Source organism: Rousettus aegyptiacus, unplaced genomic scaffold, assembly GCF_014176215.1.
Source record: "Rousettus aegyptiacus isolate mRouAeg1 unplaced genomic scaffold, mRouAeg1.p scaffold_m13_p_2, whole genome shotgun sequence".
NCBI classification, from domain to species: Eukaryota; Metazoa; Chordata; class Mammalia; order Chiroptera; family Pteropodidae; genus Rousettus; species Rousettus aegyptiacus.
In genome coordinates this window covers 137871131-137893943 of record NW_023416295.1, presented here as the reverse complement: position 1 = coordinate 137893943, position 22813 = coordinate 137871131, and the positions used below count along the sequence as shown (strand labels likewise).

Below are 22813 nucleotides of genomic sequence, written 5' to 3'. Positions count from 1 at the left end.
TTGATAAGTAAACCTCTGAGTGTTCACTCTACCATTCTTTCCTTAACTCCTCTCTTTCCCATTTCTTAGTAACACATTTCTGGAGCTACACAGAATTTCTTGGCTTGTCTGATGACCACTTCAAAGTATTAACTGGTGTTTTTCTGTTCCAGCACTTAGTAACAATGGCAAAATATTTTACTTGGTTAGAACACTATGCCTGAATAATTACTTTTTTAAATTTCTACTTATTTTTTAATGTTCAAAGATGCATAGATACACAGAGCAACATAATGTTCATCATTAGCAAAGATCTCTATTAATGATTTCCTGTGTCTCTAAAAACTGGGCAAAATGACCCTGCCGAGTTTTTTAAAGTAATGAAAATCATATAAGCCATCCACCAACAGATATTATCTTCCCTGGCATCTTCTAAAATTATCTTTCCATCTAGAGCACGTGACTATTCCTATGCTGCTTGCATTTAAAAGTCAGTAAGTAAAATCTTCATCACATAAAAACAAAGATGAAAAAGGCACATTTTTTAAGATCTATAATGACACGCAACAAACTTTCCCACACAACTGTGTAATAATCTCATGGTAATCATGTAAATCCATGTACTGATAAAATTTTAAATGTTTGATAAAAAATATAGCCAAGTTAACTTTCATTTTCTCTTATTTTGCAACTATAAAGAATTATTTTCTACATGCATACTTTTTGTACTTATTTTCCAAGATAATTTGGAAATCAAAAAGGAAAAAGTCTGTTAAAGAGCTATGGTAACAATGAGAAACCCACACTACAATGCAACAAAGTCTGCTTTTAGGAGCTCTAGTTATATTATCATCTGGCTTTAAGATTAGCAAGGTCTCACTAATGATAAAAGAGAATGAAGTGAAGGAGAGAGGGAAAATCTTAAGCATACAGTCGAAATTATTTTAATAGATGAAATAAATTACATATTTTGTTCTTCATTATATCAAGAATTATATAACTCAGACTGGTTAGTTGATTCTTTGAAATGGTAGGCACCAATCATAGTGAAACATTTATCAACATTTTACAACACTGTTTCTTCTCGTAGGGTCTAAAAAGTATACTATCCTTAACCTTTATGAAAGAGTATACGCAAAATGCCATAACTATGGCTCAGAACACTCTTAGAAATAGACTCAGAGATATAACGAATAGTGAACAGTCTGTGAAAAAGGCAGTACTAACTTTCAGAAGAGATAGTTAAAATGAACCTCTACATTACTATCCATGGCTTACACACATCTATTCACTCTAATTGTAGATCTAGGAGTAGCTCTGACTCAACCAACAGAACCTAGCTCTGGCACAAATTAGCTGGTGTTAATGCTGGTATTATCTCTTATTTGTGTTCCAGCAGCTTTAAGACACTAATACAGCAAAAAAGGTAGTGATTTCCAATTATTTGACAAATAATGAGGTAAACTGATTCACCTAAAGATGAATAGATGGCAGATAAATAATAGATATATAGCTAAAGATTATTTAATTTTTTGTTTTTAAAGAACTAATTTCAATCTGATAAAAACGCTTACATGCAGAGCTTTAAATGCAAGAATAATAAAATTAAAACTTCCTTTGTTACTTTTCTCTTGGCAAGTTGGAAAAGATATCCCAAACCCTGAGCTTCCTTTATTCAGATATGTCCCAACTTTAAACTTAGGTTTATCTTCTTATTTATGGGAGGAGGTTAGAAATGAGAAGGAAAGGAAAATCTCATGTATATCTAGTTTCTTTGAAAATACACAAATAGGAAGAAAGAAATATCCACTGTATTTTGGCCACCTTCAATCTTCTAATTGCTGTTAGAATTCCTCTGTTAAATGACAGCTGACTTCTTGTCAGCAACAATGGAAAGACAGTAAAATGGTATTTTCACTGGGTTAAGAGAAAATAACTATCAATCTAGGTTTCTGGTCCAACAGAAAAAAACCTTCAAGAACAAGGGCGAAATTCCTAAACAAATTCTAAAAGTGTATTTCGAATAGAAAAGGGAATCTGAATGGATGATGCAAAGAGAATAAAAATGCAAGAAAGCATTAAATATGTAGAAAAATCTAAAAAACAAAATAACAAGAATCCATTAGCAATATCTTGCAGTGTCAAGAAAAACCATGTCATGGATTAGAAAACTCAATAAAGATGCTCTTTCCAAATTGATATATAGATTTGATACAATCTAAATCAAAATCTCAACAATTTTTTTTAACTTGACAAGCTGAAAATAGACATTTGCAAGTTAACACTTTGAAGGAAATTAAGGGACCAAAAATAGTTACTGTACCCTTGAGAAAAAAGAGGACTTGTCTCCCCATGAGTCAAGATTTATAATGCTATCATAACCACACAGGACAGAGAAAGGCAAAATACAGGAGTACACCTGAATTAGACACACCTATATACTGATACTTGATATATAGCAGAGGAGGTATTACAGATCAAGAGGAAAAGATTAACCTTTTAATAAATTGTGGTGAGACAACTTCGTACCGACATGTTAAAAAATGAAACTGAACCATTACCACTATATACAAAAATCAATTCATGCTGAGTTAAAGACATACATACCAAAAACAAACCTATAAAGTTTTTAGAAGACAAGATAGGTGGTCTTGAAGAATTTTCTTTGTAATTAGAAAATCTGAAAATCTTCAATATTACCCACCCTAGCCGACGGTAGGAGGTAGCACCCTATCAGAAATTGACATTACTTAAGTACAGAATCACAAAAAACACTTAATTTCTTATTTTCTTACTTTTATAGCTTCAGAAAGAAAAAAAAGCAAAATGTCCACAGCTTGTGGGCATGGAAATGATGAAAAGAAAATACTGAATATTTGCTTTGCTAATAACACAAAATGGGCGGAGGGGGGAAGCATATCTGAGGATATACATCTGAAGATTTTTAGAAACAAGTGAGAAAAAGATATTTGTAACTAAAAAGTCAACTCTAAAATACGTTAGGAGTTCTTTCAGAATAGAAACCAATGACTAAACTAATTTTACCCCATAGCATAAACTTTCATAGTCCTAGAAAAAAAAAATTACAATACTGGGTTTCCATGTTTTGTTTTGTTTTGTTTTGTTTTGTTTAAGTACTAAGCTGTTAGGGGCAAAAAACAAACAAACAAACAAACAACACAAACCCTAAAGAGTTTAATACAAACATTCCATTTCACCCTGAGTACAAAAAAAATTCCTAAAATCTGTGAGGGTAACAGTAACATAAATTATACTTTAATTTAGAGAAAATTTTGAAAGCTTAAAATATTTATCTTACTTTTGAGAACTTGGTGATGCAAGAGTAAGACATCATTTTATCTCATTTTTAAAATGACATTTACTAAAAAAGTGAACAGCCAGCTAGCTACGCGTATATATAACTACCATTTTCCAGTATTTATTTTACAAGTTCTTCTATATGGCTATTCCTTCATTCATCGCTCTGAAAAACTTTAATTTTATCCCAAGAAATGGGATTAATCTATATACTTCAATAACTAAAAAATCTCCTAGTGAAGTTCTGTAGATTACTGATAATAGTATTTGTGACATTTCAGTTTTAAAGCAAAAGATAAACAGAAAGCTCAGTTCCAGGACTACTTTCTCAAACTTTCACAAACTTGCCCCAATATTTACTTGAAACCCAAATTTGTTTTTCCTTTGATAGACAGGAGAACAAGGAGATATTCCTGCCAACAATTCACTGAAGCATAATGTCTACATCTAAATTAGTACAAAATTGAAAAAAAAAGCAGCTGCTGTGTCTATTCAGAATCACACAGCAGATGTGAAAGGGGTTTTATTCTTTCACTTCCAAGTCAGTACATCAAAACCCTCTCACCCAGGAGCTTGCCAGAAACTTTATACTAATTGTATGATTGCCATAGCAATGAAATGACAATAGCCACACACATTGGTTTGGACTACCAAGCCTGGGCTATTTATAGCTGCAAGATGACTCCAATAAGAAAGACATAGAGGATAGACTAATTAAGGTGTGCATCTCCAAAAACGTTAAAGACTTGACTTCACTTTGTTTTATTCAGCTTACCTCAGAAAAATAATGACTATATAATTTAATGAACTATTCTATCCCCTTTGTTAAAACTAAACATCAGTGCTTAAACAATATATCAAATATTGGGCTATTTTTCTCCAGTGAACTATGTATGAAAAAAACCTTCAGTATCAATTATAAATATACTTTAAAATATCAGTCCATTTCTCACAGCAGGAAGGTCTTAAATTTTTAACATATAACTTTCAAAAGTAAATAATGTTATTTTGATGTATTTCAACCTAAATAAAAATATCTAGTATGGAGTAATTATTTATTGATGAAAGGAAGGAAGGAAAGACTAAAAATTACAATAATTCTAAAAAAGTCTAATGGACTCCCACAGTGCAAAGAATTTTTTTTTTTTATGATGAGAATCTCATTCCAAATTAAGTGTCCCACAGCTTGCTACCTTATTAAAATTATCCAAATAAAAATCCATTACAAGCCAGTTACATCTCATAGTAATATCTCAGTATATTGCTGTTAATTTATTACTGTGCCTAACATATAAATCAGACTGTATCCTAAGAATGTATGTACAGGAAACAACATAGTAAACACAGGGTTCAGTGCTATCAATGGTTTCAGGCATCCACTGGGGGTCCTAGAACGTATCACCCATGGATAAGAGGAAACCACTGTAGATCTTTCTAGCTATTTTATTAACATACACTTACCTCTCTGCTACCCGTCAAAACATGACCATTTAAAAAATGTTGTTAGCTGTCTACTAGGATTCTACAATTATTCTATATGACACAAACATGTTATAACTTTTCAAATGCGACCTGAAGTGACCCGAAGAGCCAAATTATTTTAAGAGGAGAAATATTTGATTACGATGCTTTATTACAAAATTTAACCACAGTGGAGACAAGGTGAATCAAGAAATGAACAATAATAATTCCGTGACCTCCTACCATTAGCCAGGTTTTACATACATGCTTTTTAATTCTCACCACTGCACTTTAAAGTAGGTATTGTTAGTCCCATTTTACAACTGGCAAAAGACTCAAAAGCTAGAATGAGTTAAATAAAATACCCAACATCACAGAGTTGGTTAAGTGGCAAGACTGTCTGACCCAGGCTTATTCAGGCTCATGTAGCCAAACAGTCTCTCTAAAAGTATTTGTAGTTGGCCCACATTTCAAAAAGGTATTAGGAAAATTACACATTAAAAACAATTTAAGAAAGTACATGGGCACACACACAAAAAATTAAATACAGATGTCAAATACATGTAACTAAACACAGACATTTGAGGTTAAATAATTAATAAAGTAACTGAGTCCCAGGGACATAGTCTAGCCAGAAAGTTCTAAGCCTGTACCTCATTATATATAAAACAGTGAGTGGAAAAACAAGCTGCAATACTGAGTACAATATTCAATTAATGGCTCCAAAGTCAGCTGTAAAACAAATCCATAGACATCTCTTCCAATCTTGCTTACCTAAAAAGTAACTACTCTACAGGAAAACTATTACATGAGTATCTGGTCAAAGAAATAACATGCACTTTTTTAGAAGTGACAGTAGCAAAGGCTCTCAGCTCGTTCAGACTTCTCCTAATGAACATTTGCTATAAGATGCCCTATCACGTTCTAGAAGTAGAACTAAAATATAATAATCCATCATTCATTTAGAAAATATTTAACATACACTAAGATGCTATAGCTACACACAAAGATATATAAAATACAAGGAACCTGTAATAGAGCTGGAGACACAAAACACAATTGATAATAATGTACAATAACATAAGTGTGAAATGAACACTAAGGATAAGAAGTGCTCCTGAATTCACAGGAGGGAAAGATCACTTTGGGTTTGTCAGGCAGTTTCATGGAAGAACTAGGCTTGCAAGTAAAAACGAGGTAAATTAATGAAAGGAAAACTGTTACATCTTAATGAATAGTTATCACAGCCATACAACCGTCAAAAGTGAAGTGTCAAATCAGGGTGCAGTGTGGGGGAAGGAGCTTTTTCTAGAATTCTTAAACTATAAAAATCCTAAAGAATTTGTTTTAATATTCCTAAGGAAATTAATTTAAGCTACTAAAGCAAATCACATATCCTTTGTGGGTAAAGGGGATCACATATATGGTAGCTGAAGGAAACTGGACTTTGGGTGGTAATCACTCAATAGAACATATAGATGTCAAATTATAATGGATACCTGAAAATAATATAATTGTATTAATTAATGTTACCCCAAAATACTTAATTAAAAAATAAAAAATAAATGAAAAACAAATAAAATAAAAAAAGATTTTGGATTTCCATAATAGATGATGTTCAATTTGCAGCTCTGCCAGCTTACGATTTCAATTTAACCATGGCAAATTGTTTAACCTATTTGGTTTACCCACTTATGAGGGTGATAATACCAATTCAAGAGGCTTTAGGATTCAACTAGATAATGTATTAGGGAAGGTATAAGTGCTAATTTTAGCCTCTAAATTCGTTAAAATCAAATTCTTAGTCTAAATTAAAGAAGCTTTGTCTATGGCCATGCCACCCTGAATGTGCCTGATCTTGTCTGATCTTGGAAGCTAAGCAGGGTTGGGCCTGGTCAGTACTCGGATGGGAGACCACCTTGTAATACCAGGTGCTGTAGGCATTAAAAATAAATAAATAATAATAATAAGTTAAACAAGCTTTGCAGCTTTTTGTATCTAAGAATGGTTTCACTAAAGGAACTTTAATCTTTACTAATAAATTGGATCTGCTATTTAAATATAGTTAACATGGTTATTATTTTAAAAATCCTATTTTAAATAGCTTTTTATTTATACAGAATACTAATTCTATGGGATTAGTGATAATTTCTAATATCATTGTCTCACCTCTCTAAACATATAGTTTCTATTCTTTTTTCTTCTTTATTCTACTAATAATTATTAGCATTAGTAACTTATTACACGTGTATTCGGGTCACTAGTAGACTTGGTGAAATGTAGGACTGAAGAAACTAATATTAAAGCAAATATGTTTCTGTATGTTTCTTCTCTCCTCAACATTCATATTACTCAAAGAACATTTCTTATAAAAAATACCAATTTTCTCATTGACTTTGTCTTCTTTCCCCTTCTTTACTGCTTAGCCTCATACACAGGTTGCTTCTAGTGAAAACTGTTTTTATGATGAACAGGTATTTTGTTTCACAGAAAGTTTAACCTAATAAATTTAAGGCACTTTTCATAAATTTAAAAATAATTATGACAATAATCTACAAAATGTAAAGATATGTATAATGAATAAATATCACATTATTTCACTTAATCTGAGTTTTGTTTTGTTTTTGTTTTTGTTTTTTTGGTCCAAATGTGAAATGGCCCAAAGACAGGACTAGGAAGAATGGGCTGAGGAAGGGTTAGGAAGTACCTGAATATAACTAAGAGTTGACCATAATGCTCACCTGCAATTGAGGGCCTGGTGAACAAATGACTCATGACCAGCCATGTTTGGGAATGTCTAAACTTAAAATGGGCAGAGAAAGACAATCTTTTTGTACATTTACGTTTCCAACGTATGTTTAACGTATAAGACAATTACGTATCTCATAATTAGATAATAATAGTCATTTTAAAAAGCTAAGGAGAGCCTAGTAAAGTTTGCAAACAAGAGGGAAGAGAAAAAGAAAGAAAAAAGAATTTAAGTTCTCAAAGTATTTATGGTATCCACTAGCAAAAATATATTTAAAAAAGCATGCACAGCTTAAAGAAATTGCATATTATACTTAGAAATGTTTCTAAGCAATCCTTCAACAGTATTCAGTAACGGTTAATTCCCTTTTGTATCCATTCAATAAAATTAAATATTAAATGTGTAAAAATATGGATTTTAAATGTGTCAAGCAATATTAAGTAAAAAAGTCAAAAAAAAAAAAAAAAAAGAAACTTTCCTGGACTATGGTGTCCAATTTAATAGCTGACATTTGTGTAAGAGTAAATTTTATTTTAATCCATTAGCAACTGCTAAATTATCAGCATCTAGAGATATTATCTTGCTACCATGGAAATACAGAATACATGAATTAATTAGGACTGTGATGGTGTAAACAGGGGAGAGAATGGCCTACCTTCTACAGGAAATACTTTCTTTCAATATGTCATATAAATGTACTCACACAATATATAGTTTCTTATCCATTCAACAAACACTCCATATTTCAAAATTTCCTACTCAGGCAAGGCTTCAGTCATACATATTATGCTATAACTTCTTAAATTTTGGGTTACATCAATAATTTTCATATTAAATCATTACTGTACACCCTTAAATTTCATATGCTCATTATTCATGTGTAATCAGTTTAAGAGAGCTACCTATAATCATTATGAGAACTATTATTACTGGGGCTCCTTTTCCTATGAGATGGTTTATAAACAAATTCTTTACTGAAGGTTTCCAAATACCAAAGCTATTATAAATCAAGGTAATAAGAACATGCCCCCAGGAAAGCATAAATGGAATGATGTACACTAACCAGTCATATTATTAATTTGAACAATGAGCCTGTTAATAGAAGGCCAACTGGTCTATATGAAATCTATGGTGAAAAAAGCCAAAATAAAAGACTTTCAATGTGTCTCTAGCATAAAAAGAGTAAAGAATTCCCTGACAAACCAATGGAAGACTCTACTCGATTTGGTAGATTTCTCTCTATATTGGAAATAAACAGAAGAAAAGAAATGTCTAAATATCACCAACTATATTCCAGGTATGATATTAACTCTCTTTGTACTAACTGCCAATTCACCAAGCAACTGTCAGGGTGAATGGGTTGGAGGACAGAGAGAACATAAAATCCCAAAACACTGACCAGCTGCACTGAGCACTTCAATCAACTTGGCACTTTTCTCCTTACTTCACAAAAGGCATTCTGGTTCTCCCTCTGTCTGCTCTGGGTTGAGTTTGTGGAAACGGGCACCCCTAAATCTAATCAACTCAGTAAGAACCGTGGAGATCAACTTTACAGACTTGAAAAATTGAGGGCCAGAACCTGGGTTTTAGTGACTCCAGTAAAGTCGTATCATTCTAGAAGATCCTATTTGAACAGCCATTCTGCATCTTCCCTTAAATGTCAATCCTCTCAACCTCTATTCAAAATATTTCTTCTTTTATGTGATAACAGGTACTTCCCTTAGATGTCTTTTTTCCCCCCATATTCCTATTTATTTCATATTCATAACCACCTAAAATAATAAAATCTATTTGGAGTTTTTTTCATTTGACAAAACACTTCCACACATTATCTCATTTGATGCTTAGTACAACTTTCTGAAATAGGCAGCACTAATGACCTAACACGTTACATATAGTAATTTAATGTAAGGGTTAGAGCCAAGGGGCAATTAGACTAGAGACAATTCCTCCCATCTCCATGCATTTGGCAACATCTGAAGAAATTCTGTCACAACTGAAGGCAGGAGGTTTGCTACTGGCATCAAGTGAGGACAGGCCAGGGATGCTGCTAAATATCCTACAACACACAAGACAGCACTCTATGAAAAGAATTATCCAGCTTAATATATCAGTAGTACTTAGGCTGAGAAACCCTGAGTTAGGAAGAATGAACTAAATCTTGTCTCTGCCACTTACTAGGGTAGAAAGCTTATTTACATTTAACCTCTCCAAGTTTTAGTTCCCTCATTTATATGAAAGTCAATAAACTTATGTTTTAATTTATATACTGTAAAATTTGCTTCTGGTGTACAGTTCCATGGATTCTGACCAATACGTAGTCATGTAACCACTATCACAATAAAGATCAGAACACTTCCATCACAATAAAAGCCTTCCTTTATCCTTGCTACCTCATGTATCCAAAAGCATCCCCATGCCTACTTACTGAGTGTTCATCCATCTCTATAGTTTCATCTCTACAATGTTATATAATGTAACCATACAATACATTATCTTTGAGTCTGGTTGACTCATACATTGGTTGGTGATGCATCAGTACTTCCTTCCTTTATATTGCAGGGTAGTATTCCATCGTAAGAAGTAGCACAGTTTATCCATTCACCTTTTGAAGGCATTTCAGCTGTTACAAGTTTTTGGTAATTATAAATAAAGCTGCTATAAACATTTGCATAAAAATTTTTGTGTGAACATAAGTTTTCATTTCCCTTGCGTAAATATCTACTAGTGGCAGTGATAGGTTGTATGGTAAGCGCATGTTTTAAGTAGTACGAACTGGCAGGCCGCCTTCCAAAGTGGTTGCATCACACTGCATGCACAACAGTAATGTATAAGCATCCCAGTTGTACCCCATATTCACTTGAATTTAGTATTGTCAGGTTTCTGATTTTTGCCATCCTAGTCAGTGCATAGTGGTATACAGTGTGGTTTTAATTTGCCTTTCTCTAATAACTACTGGTAGTGAGCGTCTCTTTTAAAATTAATATTTTAGAGCAGTTTTAGGTTTACTGAAAAACTGAGCAGAAAGTAGAGTTCTCATACGTCCTTCTTTCACCTCCCACTCCCTCCCACCAGTTTCCCTTATTAAATCTTGCATTAGTGTGATATATTACAGTTGATGAGTCAATATCCCTATGTTATTATTGACTAAAGTCCATAGTTTACATTAGAGTTCACATTTGTGTTATACAATCTATGAGTTTTGACAAACATATAATGGAATGTATCCACCATTACAGTATCACACAGAATAGTTACCCTGCCCTAAAAAGTCCTGTGCCCCATCTATTCATTCCTCTCTCCCTCCTTCCTTGAAAACTCTTGGCAAACACTGATCTTTTTATTGTCTCCATTGTTTTGCCTTTTCCAGAATGTGGTACAGTTGGAACCAAATAGTATGTAGTCTTTTCAGATTGGCTAATTTTCCTTAGTAATATGCATTTAAGTTCCTTGATGTCTTTTCATGGCTTGATACCTCATTTCTTTTTAGCACTGAGTAGGATTTATAAATTGTATGGATGTATCAGTTTTTTATCCATTCACTATTGAAGGGCATCTCTGGAAATTTTTCTCATTTGAAGTTACTTCATCTGATATGAATGGACATTCAATTTTCTTTTACTTAGTGTTAGCACGATATATATTTTTCCATCCTTTCAGCTTTTAATATATCTTCATCATCATATTTAAAGTTACTTTTCTGTAGAGAGTACACGGTTGTTTTTTTAAACTGACAATCTGTGTCTTTTAACTGTTGTATTTAGAACATTTACATTTAATTATTGTAATTATTATATTACTTGTTTTCTGTTTCTACACTCTGCTTTTTGTCCTGTCTTGCTTTACTGCCTCATTTTGGACTTTTTAAATGTCTTCCAACATTCCATTTTAATTGATCTATTGGGTCATTTCACAGTATTACTTTGAATTCACTTTTAGTGCTTCCTCTAGGGATTAAATGTACACCCTAACTGTTCAGTCTACTCAGAATTAATATTTTACCACTTTCAGTAAAATACAGAAAGCTTACAAGAAGAGAGATCTCTTTACCCTCCTCCCCTTTGATACAGGTGTCATATATATTACAACTACATCCAGAAAAGATCAGATAAGGTCATGAATTTTGCTTTCAACAACATACATTAAGAACTTATAAGGAGAAAAATATACTAGTATATTTACCCAGCTATTCACTATTTCTGTTGCTCTTCCTTCATTCCTGATATTCTAAGTTTCCTTTTGATATCATTCTCTTTCGGTATGAAAAAGTTCCGTTAGTGTTTTAGAGCAGAGCCGCTAGCAATGAATACTCTTAGTTTTCCTGCACTGAGAAAGCCTTTCTTCTGCTTTCATTACTAAAAAAGATATTTTCACTAGATTTCAAGTTTTTGGTCAATAGTTTTCTCCTTAAGAACTTTAAAAGCTTTCTTCCACTGTCTTCTTGCCTCCATGATTTTTGATGAGAAATCCACAATCATTTGAGTCATGATCCCTTGTATATACTGTGGGTATTTTTCTCACCACTTTCAAGTTTGTTTGTTTGTTTTAATCTTTGATTTTCAACTGTTTGATTATAATGTAGCCAAACATGTCTTCTTTAAATTGACACTGAAATTCATAGTTTCTTGGAACTCTGAATTTGTCTTTCACCAAATTTGAGAAGTTTTCAGCCATTATTTCTTCAATTATTTATTTCTGCACCCAATTAGACCCTCTAATGTCCCATAGGTCCCCTAAGGCTTTGTTCGTTTTTTTCAATTTTCCTTTTGTATAATTTCAATTGTTTGAATAATTTCTATTAATCTATCTTAAATTCATCTTGTTATTTCCTTCTGTTCTTAAGCCCATCCAAACAATTTAAATTTCGGATACTGTATTTTTCAGATCTGAAATGTCCATTTTGTTCTTTTTTAGAGTTTCTGACTTTCCGCTAAAAGCTACCTTTCTATTCATTACAAGACTATTCTCTTTTACCTCTTGGGTCATAGTTATAAAGTCTGCTTTAAATTCTTTTGTCTGACCTACCCATCATCTTTGAGAATTGATCATATTTAAAGGGTTCTTCATATGTTAAGTAATTTTGGGTTATATTCTAGACATTAAATATTAAGTTGTGAGTCTCTGGGCTCTCTCAAAAATCCTTTAGTGAACAGTGATTATTTTTTGTTTGAACGAGCAACCTAATTAGGTTCAGGACACAAGTTCTGTCCTACTTTCTGTAGAAGGCAGTTCAATGTCAACTAAGTTTTCAATAGTTTATTTATGGCATACCCTGGGACTTGAATGGTAGTTTATACAGTTCAGTGCTCAATGAACTATGCTCCTTTGGGCTTGATCTGTGAATGTGTACCTTAGGACTTGTGTCAATTTACACACAAATCAGGAATGTCCTTTTTCAGTTCTCTCTCCTCTCCAAGATTTCCCTGACATTCTCTGGCTCCTAGGGTCCCCCATTTCCAATCTGTTGTCTAGAAGTCAGGGTTTCTCCCACAATTTTAATCTTCTACAATGTCATGCAGTTCCACGTATGGAACTGCCCTTAAGACATACCGGTAAGAGAAACTAGAGAGAAAAAAAGTGATCTCGCCACACACTCTCTAGACCAGGGACCCCTTTCTATTTCAGCATCTTGGTGCCTATACCACTTCTGCTACCACTGTAGCTTTGCCATGAGGGCTGGCCTTAAGACAGGGCCAGGACAGGAAAAAGGAGGGAATAAAAGGGGAATTCCATCCATACACTCTGGCTCACAAGGGGTCCCTTTTTTCAGCCCTCCACTAGAGAAAGGGGGTTTCTCTTGGTTTTTTTGTTTGTGTTTGTTTGTTTGTTTGTTTTTTGCTGTACGCATTCCCTGGGCAGTTCTAGGACTTAGCCCATTCATGGGGGAAACTCAAGAGAAGAAAAAAACAAACAGTAAATTCACTGCTATATCAGTCTTCAAATTTTGACTTCCTTTCCCTGCTATCATTTACTTTTCAGGGTTCTCAGCTGCGTTTTGCATTATTTCCAGACTGTTTATCTGTAGAAGTGAAAAGACAGGATGTAAAAAACTTACACAATTTCCCCTTGCATCAGATATCACTTATTATATTTTAAAATGCAACTTTACAGCATACAGTATAGACACAAATATGGACTTAGGAGGCAGTAAAAGACATTTAAACAATATCAGCAATAATTAGCTGCTCAGAATATTGGAAATTGGACCTACCAATCTTTAACTGATATATTTAAACATATCTAATTAAAGACGGAGTGCACATCTGGCAGGGTAACAGCAAAACATCAATCTATTTTAAGATATTGCAAAAATAATCAAACTGAAAATGTCAGACCTGGTTTGTGCTTTCTTCTCCATCTTCAATACTTGCAAATACTTCAAAATACTACCACTGGTCTCTCAAGTACTTACCTGTGTGTTCTACCAAGCAATAACTATTCTGAAACCATGTCAGTTGACTTAGAATTGTGTGGTCTATGAAAACACAAAGCCACTTTTCAACAGTTTCCCATTAAAAAAAACACTTTCAAAGAGTGTACTTTTCAGTTTCAATAAGATGCCTTAAATAACAAGAAACACAAAAAGAGCCAGTAAGGCAGGCTTTCTCACAGAGCCGGCTCAAATAACAAAATTCAACCTAAGTCAGGTCATTCTACTGAAGAGCTGTCCAGAACTGAGTACCAATTCTCAATGGAGGGAAACAGCAGTTCATTAAAAGTTAAAATGTTTTACAGTGAATGCGAAAAGATACGCTATAAGACAGCTTTGGACTTAAAGCCTAATTTTCATAATGAATTTAGGTTATTCAACAGCCTGTAATTTCATGAGACTAGGATTGAGATCTCCCTCCTGTTGAAGCCTGACACACCCTGTTTCTGCGTCCACTTCACATTGAGGAAGGGGCCTGAGTAGGTGGCAGATAATCTCAGTCCTTCTTTTACTTTCCTCTCATCCTGCCAAAGAAGTGCTGATGTTACAAGAAACCTTGCCCAGAGTCTAGTAAAACTCTCTTACTTTACAGGAAAGCAAGCATGCTAAGTGGGGTTAAGGGACGTGTCCAAAATCACATATTGAAATAAAAGGTGAAAGCAAAGCTGTAATGCAGGCTTTCCAACTTCCCATTCAAGTTCCTTCCACTACTCCATGCTGCGTTCTAAGCAAGAGCGCCTGGGAGACAATCCAGGTACCAGAACAGATGCACTGGCAGTCAAAACGCAGGGGGCCGAGGAGGGTGGTTTTTAAGAATCTTCCTGCCCCCACTGATATCACCATTCTGAAAAACAGTTTAATCGGAAGCCTTCTCAGTCTATCCATAAAAATAAACAAAAGTAAACACTTATTGCCATGAGAAAAGAAAACATGGTGCTTTCTTCTGTTGCCACTTGTTTTCTTAACCTGCAGTCACCAATAACAATAATAAATTAACCCTGACATGAGAAACAAGATAGGCCCTCAAACAAATTACATGTCTCTTCTCATGTTTCCTCTCTATACATCAGAAATATTTTATTTTTCCTCATTGGTTAAAATATCACCTACTTTTCCTTATTCTATCAACAAGCAGAAGGTATTCCAGAGTCTGAAACGCTAAACACTAAACAAAAGCTGCACTGTTGTCCCTTGCCCACGAGCACAAAGACCTGTAACAAGAATGAGGCATTCATAACTGCCCAACTGATGGGCAAAGTGATTAGGTCGCCTCTGAAACCAACGACAGATCTCGGTTTGTTCCCTCGACCTAACACTGCAGTATGTTTCTGGAGAAATCTCCAAACTGAGCAAATGACCCATTACATTAGTCTTCTCATGCAGTTACCAAACGTCAGTCTCAGAAAATAAGTTTCACTATCTCATCCCAAGAGGTAAAATTAGGCTTTTAGACAGGACATCATAAACATCTCCAGAAATGCAGCACCTCCTCTCCCAGCCGCTGCCTCAGCTCTGACAGTGGAGGTGCAGAGCATGTATCCAGGCCTCACTCAGGTTGATTTCATTAGACGCCAGGCTGTTTGCTCTGGTTACTGGTGGCAGGACCGTGTACACACAGCCTCCTCAACACTCCATGCCCCTCACTAACATCGTTGGCTGCATTTTCATTCAGAAAAGATTCATCAAAAATGTAATGGCAAACAGTAAATATTTTTTTAAAATAAAGGCAAATCATCTAATTATCTTTATGACCGCATTAGTTGCAAAATACTTAAGAATTAAATATCGGGTCAGTTTAACCTTTAAATTAAAAAAGTAAGTCTTTAGAGCCATGTAGCCTTCGGATGATGGTGATTTTTTTCTACTAGAAGAAAGCTACCTCCAGTAGAAAAATTTCCACATATTTGTCCTTCCTCCTGTTCTTTCTCCTTCCAATGCTCTTACTCAATTATTCTACTGGTATTTACTAAATGCCGACTATGTGCCAAGAGCTGTGATGAACACAAAAATAAAGCACTGTCCCTGTCCCTGAGGAACTCAGATCTCATAAGGGAGCAGAGTAACAGAAGCCAACAGTACTCAGCATTTATGTGTACCAGTTACCTTATAGAGTGTGACCTAACTTAAGGCTCATACAACTACTAAAAAGTAGATATCTTCTCTATCATGAAAAATGAGAAACCGAGAACTCAAAGGGGTCAGTAATTTACATAAATTCACGGAATAATTCACACTACAACCAGTATAAATATCCTTCTACATCATTTCACTGAGGCAGATACATGGTAGATATATTGAAATTAAAATGTAATAATGATAACAGTTAACATTAGATATTTACTATAGCCCAAGTGCTAGTCTAAGAACTCTGCGGTTTGCCTCATTTACTTTTTACACCACTTCTGTGAAACAAGGTTTCTTGTTACCATTCTGAAGTAGTACTTTGTAGTGGTTAAGAGGCCAGCCTCGGGGGTTAAGCCACTGGGTTCGAATCTCACCTCCACAGCTTACTAGAATTATATCCTCCATAAAGTTATTTAATCTCCCAGTTTGTATAACATGAGATATTGTATAGTATAAAGATTAAATAAACAGAATATGTGGCACAATGTCTAAGGGAAGAAATATATTGCAAGAAGAAACAGCTCAAGTTGGATGAATTAGAAGACTACATGATTCTACTTATATGAGGTATCTAAAAATAGTCAAATTCATAGAATCAAAAAGTGGAATAATGGTTGCCATGGGGTGGAGGGAAGAGGAAATAGAGAGCTGCTAATCAATGGGCATAAAGTTTCCAGTAAGCAAGATTAATAAGTTCTAGAGACCTGCTATACAATGCTATACCTATAGTTATCAGTACTGTACCACATTTAAAGCTTTAAGAGGGTAGATCTCATGTTAATTACTGCAATATAACCTTCCTAACCCTCCATGTTTTCCCTTACCCTACAGTTTACTAAAATTTTAAATGAAAGAAGAAAGGGGGGGAGAGAGCCCCTCACTTTTTTAATGACCTAAAAATGTTTGATCTATTAAGTAATCAGTGATATAACATTTTTTTAGAACATATAGCTCAGAGGTGGAACCGGTAAAGATAAGAAGTCCCAAAGTATAGGCAGTTCTTACCCCGCGCCCTACCAAAAAAAAAAAAAAAAAAAAAGGTTGGTAAGATGTGAATATTTCAATATCTAAAATGAAAAAGACATCTAAACTGATTTTATTAGAATATTTTATTTTTAAATTGCTATCCTTTTAAACGACCTCGCAATCACACGTTAAAAGGAATTACACATTGGAAGAAATTACACCTGACTAGTCATTCTACTATTTGTGAGGAAAGAAAATCCCTTCCTCAAAAATATTTTTCGAAGCCAATAATCGACAACGGCTACCTTTCAAGGAAAGGCAAATATTACCTAAACAGCTATCACTGCTCCAGAAGCCCCTTATGGGTGGGATTCAGACGTGTTAATCTGGCTGGAGAAGAGCAAGGGGTCTCGTCCTGAAACCATGTGGGCACAGAGCAAGCACACAAAGTCTATGTTACAGACTGATAAATATAACGAATCTCTCTAAAAATGTTTTTGTTCACACTTAAGATTGAGAAACACGAAGCATTTCAGCAAAGAAAAAGAACACCAGAGAGGGGTGAGAGTGGAGGGCAGACAGAGATGAGGGGATGGGGAGGCTCGGGAAACTGAGCTCCACAAAAGGCATGTGACAAGGGCTGGCTTTCGCTTTCACAGGACAGTATTCTCTTCGTGAAATACTTTTTAACAACAAAATTGAGGAAGAATGTTTATCCTGGCATCATAAAATGTGTAGTATGGAGCCTGCACCTACTGATTTTGACAGTCTATTAATCTCTGAATATTTGATCTAAATAACTTAATTACAACTAAAGTAAATGTGGAAATAACTTCTAGTTTTCAGAAACTAGTAAAAAACAAAAAGTTCTTAAGAGCGCAAGCTTATTGGCAAGACAATCACCCCAATAACACTAAATAATTGGTGTTCTTGAGAGGAATCATGAAAGCACAGTAAATCATTTAAAGAGTCAAGAGATAATTGAGAAGTTCCACAGAGGGTGCCAGACACATGTGGCTTTCAAAGTTGTCATCTTCATATTTTACAAATTCTCTTTATAAAATGAACAACATAGAATCATGTTCTTGATTTCATAAAAACAGTCTCAAACTACATTCAAGAAAAGTAAAGCTAATTTGATCATTTAAAAGTGCCAAAAAGTAATAAAGTAAAAGAATTCAAGTGTTGTCAGCAAGTCAACCAAGGTTTACTGACCACAAATAGGGAGTTACAAAAAGGGGACACTGTCCCCCTCTTAAGCATTACTTGCAAACTTGAGTATCTTAGCTGATTTATTCCCTTTCAAAGGACAAATTCTCTTGCAAATTTGATGAAAGCCACTTTTCCACTGTAATCACTGAAGAAGCTCTTAGAAATTTAGAGTCAGATTGGACTACAGAGGCCCTCCAGTCAGGCTGTGAATACAGTACAGACTTCTCCTTTAATGCTTGAATAGGTCTCTCTGTGCCATACATAGACTGTCAACTTGTACGGACCCCTACAGACGCTACTGGACATGTACTGGAGAAGTCTGCCTCATTGGTGGCCAGGTCTAAGTGTGGGCCAAAAGAAATATATTTGAAATGTAAAAGGTATAGGCAAATATATTATCTATTACTTTTAATTTCTGTTTAATTTTAAAAGTGTTCCAGTATCTTGAAAATATTTTGAATATTAACTCTCTTATCAAGCCTAATAGCCTTTGGTTTGCTCTGGGTGCCCCAGATTAGAGAAATGCAGCATGAAAGACTAAGCTCTGGGTTGCACCCCATTAGAGACCTCCTTCAGGGCCTCCCTTCAACCTAGACAGTGCGTACAACAAAATCATGTCTTTTTTATCTGCCAAATTTCAGAGATTTGCTGTCATTATCCCTTAGGGGGTTAATAAAGTTCATTTTGTTCACCATCTAGTACAAAGTAAATGTCCCGCAAATATGTTAAGTCAAAGAAAGGGAGTATATCAAATTCTTTACCAGCAAAACTTCCCTAATCTATTGCAAACCCAGCAATGCTTTCAAAAAAAAAAAATAGGTTTAATTAGACATATTCCTCGTGAACTCACAAAAGGTCCTAGTAATTAGACTTTCCTAAATCTTCACTCTAATAATACTTCATAATTTTTCTAGAAATTAATGATATCTGTTGATCCACAATTCCTAGAATTCGTTTTCTTTTGAACAATTAAGGCAAAGTTTGTCTAAATGTCTTATCTCTGGACACCTCTTCATGACTAGTTATAAATATTAAAAATTTACTTAAATTGACTTTCGGTTTGTATCTACAAATCTTTTTAATTTGAATGTGATTAAGTCATTTACTTGTCCACGTAAAGCAAAAAGAAGTTAACTGTTAACAGCAGCAGTAACTATATGCAAAGCTTTAATGTTTATTAGTAACTATAATTCTGAATGTTTAATACAGATAAACATATATTTGGAAATGGGTTATTTTTAGAAAAATGTTATTTTGAAAATGCTCGAGAACATAACGATCTCTTGCACAGATAAAGATTAAATAAATAATTATGTAATTACCGAGTCAATAACACAAAATTACGTGTTTTTCCCCCCAACTGACATGTTTTTCTCACTCAGGTGATATGCCTTTTTAAAAAAAAAAAAAAATGAGTTCTTACTTCCCCAGTCTCATGATCTGTTCATTCACAATAAATAATTCATTGATCTGAATATAATATTCTTTCAAATTTACTTAGGTTGACACTATTATTAATGTGTCATTTATCTTTCGTAGTTATTTCACAGGATAAGGAGAAACTCTAATCTAAAAATAAAAATATACTGTTAGAATCTTTTGTTGTGTTTTTGTTCCTTTGGCTTCAATTAAAGTTGAAACTGGCCAATTACCGACAACAAAGAGTAATGGCATGTCATATATTTGTATAGATACAGATATGTGAAGCAGTAAATTTCATTTTTTTCTGTGCAGTCCCATATTTCAAGGTTTAAATCACACTATGAAAATTTCAAAATTTTCTCTCCATTTAGCCAGCAAATATGGCTGAGAAACTAGGTAATGAGCCCACTTGTACTCATACTAACATACAAATTATCACTCTACAGCTTTCATTACTAACATGCTAAGAAAACTTGTTCATCATAGTCTGCTTCTGTTTCATCAACTTAATAGTTGTTGCCTTCTGTCTACGATAGAGATAAAATGGGAGGAAAAATTCAGATCAATTAATCAAATGCAAGTGCCAGCAACCTATCAGGTGCTGGGCTAGATCCAAGATTTAAAAAGGGGGTGTGTTGGCAAAAGACGTGGTCTCTGCACTTTTAAAACTTACAATATGGTAGAAAATACAGCTATGTAAAAACACAATTAGAATAATGTCAGTAGCTAATATTTATTGAGCATTTACTAAGTACTAAAAACCATGCTAAGCTTTTAACAGAAAATACTTTATCAGCTGACCCACCCAAGAACTCTATGAAGTAAATTCTCTGTAAAGCCTGACTCGCTAGCTCCATGTTGACACTATCTGTACTACTGTGCCTTGCATATCTTTCTATTCCTGACTACATCAGTGATATATGAGTATCACACGTGGGCAGTAATAGCAGTGGCATAGAGAAAGGCATAAGAAAGTGCATCTGGGATGGCAAGGACAATTTTATAGGCGTTAAGAATTTAAGGGGTTTACAAAATTAAAAAACCAGAATGGTAAACTGAAAAATCTGGCTTGAGCCGGGTCTTAATAGAATAATTTGATTCTTTTGCTTGGCAATTTTTAATTTTCCACATTAACGGGAAGCATCCATATTCAAATAAGTTTAAAATGTAATATAATACTATTATTTTAATTCTCACAATTTGGATGAGTGATCATGCCACTTCATTGCTCTGAAGAGTTATGGACCAGCTTCACTTGAAGCATAACCCCACTTTTCATATCCAGAATTAAAATCTTGATCATTTAAGGATCAGCACAAAATAAAGATCATAATACTTATTTTTAAAATTCCTTACATTTAATACCATCTTATAAAATTTATTACATTATAATATATTCATATGTTTTATCCCTTATATTTATAACCAGATCCAAAATGGAAAATAAAGTGTGTGCTCTATTTTTTGAATCCCAAGCGGCTACCATTGTGCCTACTCCAGTGCTTAGTAACTACTTAATGAACTCTATTATGGAATCTGAAATGTGGAAATATGAATTGAGCACTAAAAAAAAAAAGAAAAAAAAAAAGGAGATTTCAAATTCCACATCCCGCATTCTCCAGAAGATAGATTCACTAAATTTTGGAAACTTGAGTCATCAGCGAGATAATGTGAAGGTCAGGGAAAACTCATCAGGTCTCTTATCAGTATGGGTGAAATACAACTCTCCGACCTTCTCCTGCCCCCATCTTGCTTCAATTCCAGGTTCAACCACAAAAACGCAACAATTTGAATCGCAATCCCTCTTGCCACAAACATCCCAGCCAGGAAAGAGCAGAGACATGAGAGCATTAGGAGCACTGGGAAACGACATGTGTCACCTAGTGAGTTTCCATACCAATTGATTCCGCCATCGTGTCAGTGTACAATTGACTCTTGAACAACAAGGGTAACTGATCCCTGTACAGTCAAAAATTCACATTAACTTGTGACTCCCCCAAAACATAACTACAGTCATCCCTCAGCATCCCAAAGGGTCTGGTTCTAGGACCCTCCACAGATAACAGAATCCTCCGATGCTTAAGTCTCTTACATAAAATGGCACAGAACACTGCATACAGTCAGCCACCTGCATCTGCAGATTCCTAACTGTTGACCAAAAAACTGTTTTCAATCCTCAGACAAGAAGGAAAAAAATCCACATATAAAGGGGACCCCCGCAATTGAAATTCATGCTGTTCAAGGATCAACTGTAGTTACTTTAAGTTCATCCCTGAGAGTCTAATCAGTTTTCATGTACTAATTAACTTTCACATTTTGAACTTGGAAGACTGGAAGAGATCTGCTTTTGTCCCAAGTGCTGAGAACTTAAATGTCTTAATTGAACTTAAAAATATCTATTTTTTCCAAACTACTTCAAAAAGTTTGAAATGACAGACTTGAGTCAGAAGCAACCCTAGAGAACACTTAATTACCCACACCCACTGCACAAATTTGCTGACATCTCTGATGCATAAATAATCTGATCTCAGCTCAAAAATTACTCACTGTGGTTACACTACTTTAGTTTTTATCTATTCAGTAAATATTTATTGAATGACTACCATGTGCCAGGCACTATACTATGGACTGATGGAACAGGAATAGCAAAACAAAAATAAAAACCTATCTCCATGGAAATTACATTCTAGTAATGGGAAACCAACTAACATAAATATCAGTGAAAAGTACCATAGAGAAAAAAAAAAAAAAAAAGCAGGGAGGAAAAATTTAAAAAGTAAAAAAAGAAAAAAAAAAAAAGAGTAAGGAGTACCAGTGGTGGGGCTGCAATTTTAAACAGTGATCAAGGAAGAATTCACTTAGGGGAGACATTTGAGAAAAGCAAAGATGAGGGAACGATATGGATATCTGCGGAGTGCTTTCCTAGCAGAGGAATCAGACCTAGAAAGGCCTGGATGACTTGTGTGTTCTTAGACAGGAGCGTGGCTGGAGCAGGGGTAAAGGAGGAGGAGGAAGGAAGGTCAGAAGAGGAGGAAGGAGGGGCAAGAGCACTGCAGGCTGCTGACTTTTACTCTGAGCAGAGATAAGGAGCTACGGAGAACAGCACTTTAAGTTACACTGAAGTAGCATGTTCTGCTTTGTATTGTACAAGA

General features: G+C 34.5%; 1 protein-coding gene and 1 pseudogene across 1 annotated transcript in view; one reads left to right on the top strand and one right to left on the bottom strand.

Annotated features, from left to right (window-relative positions):
• The window catches only part of SLC2A13 (solute carrier family 2 member 13), a 286045-nt gene that overhangs the window by 250449 nt on the left and 12783 nt on the right, over window positions 1-22813 (bottom strand). The gene's annotated exons all lie outside the window — the stretch shown is intronic.
• On the top strand, window positions 6583-6701 carry LOC118614555 (annotated as a pseudogene).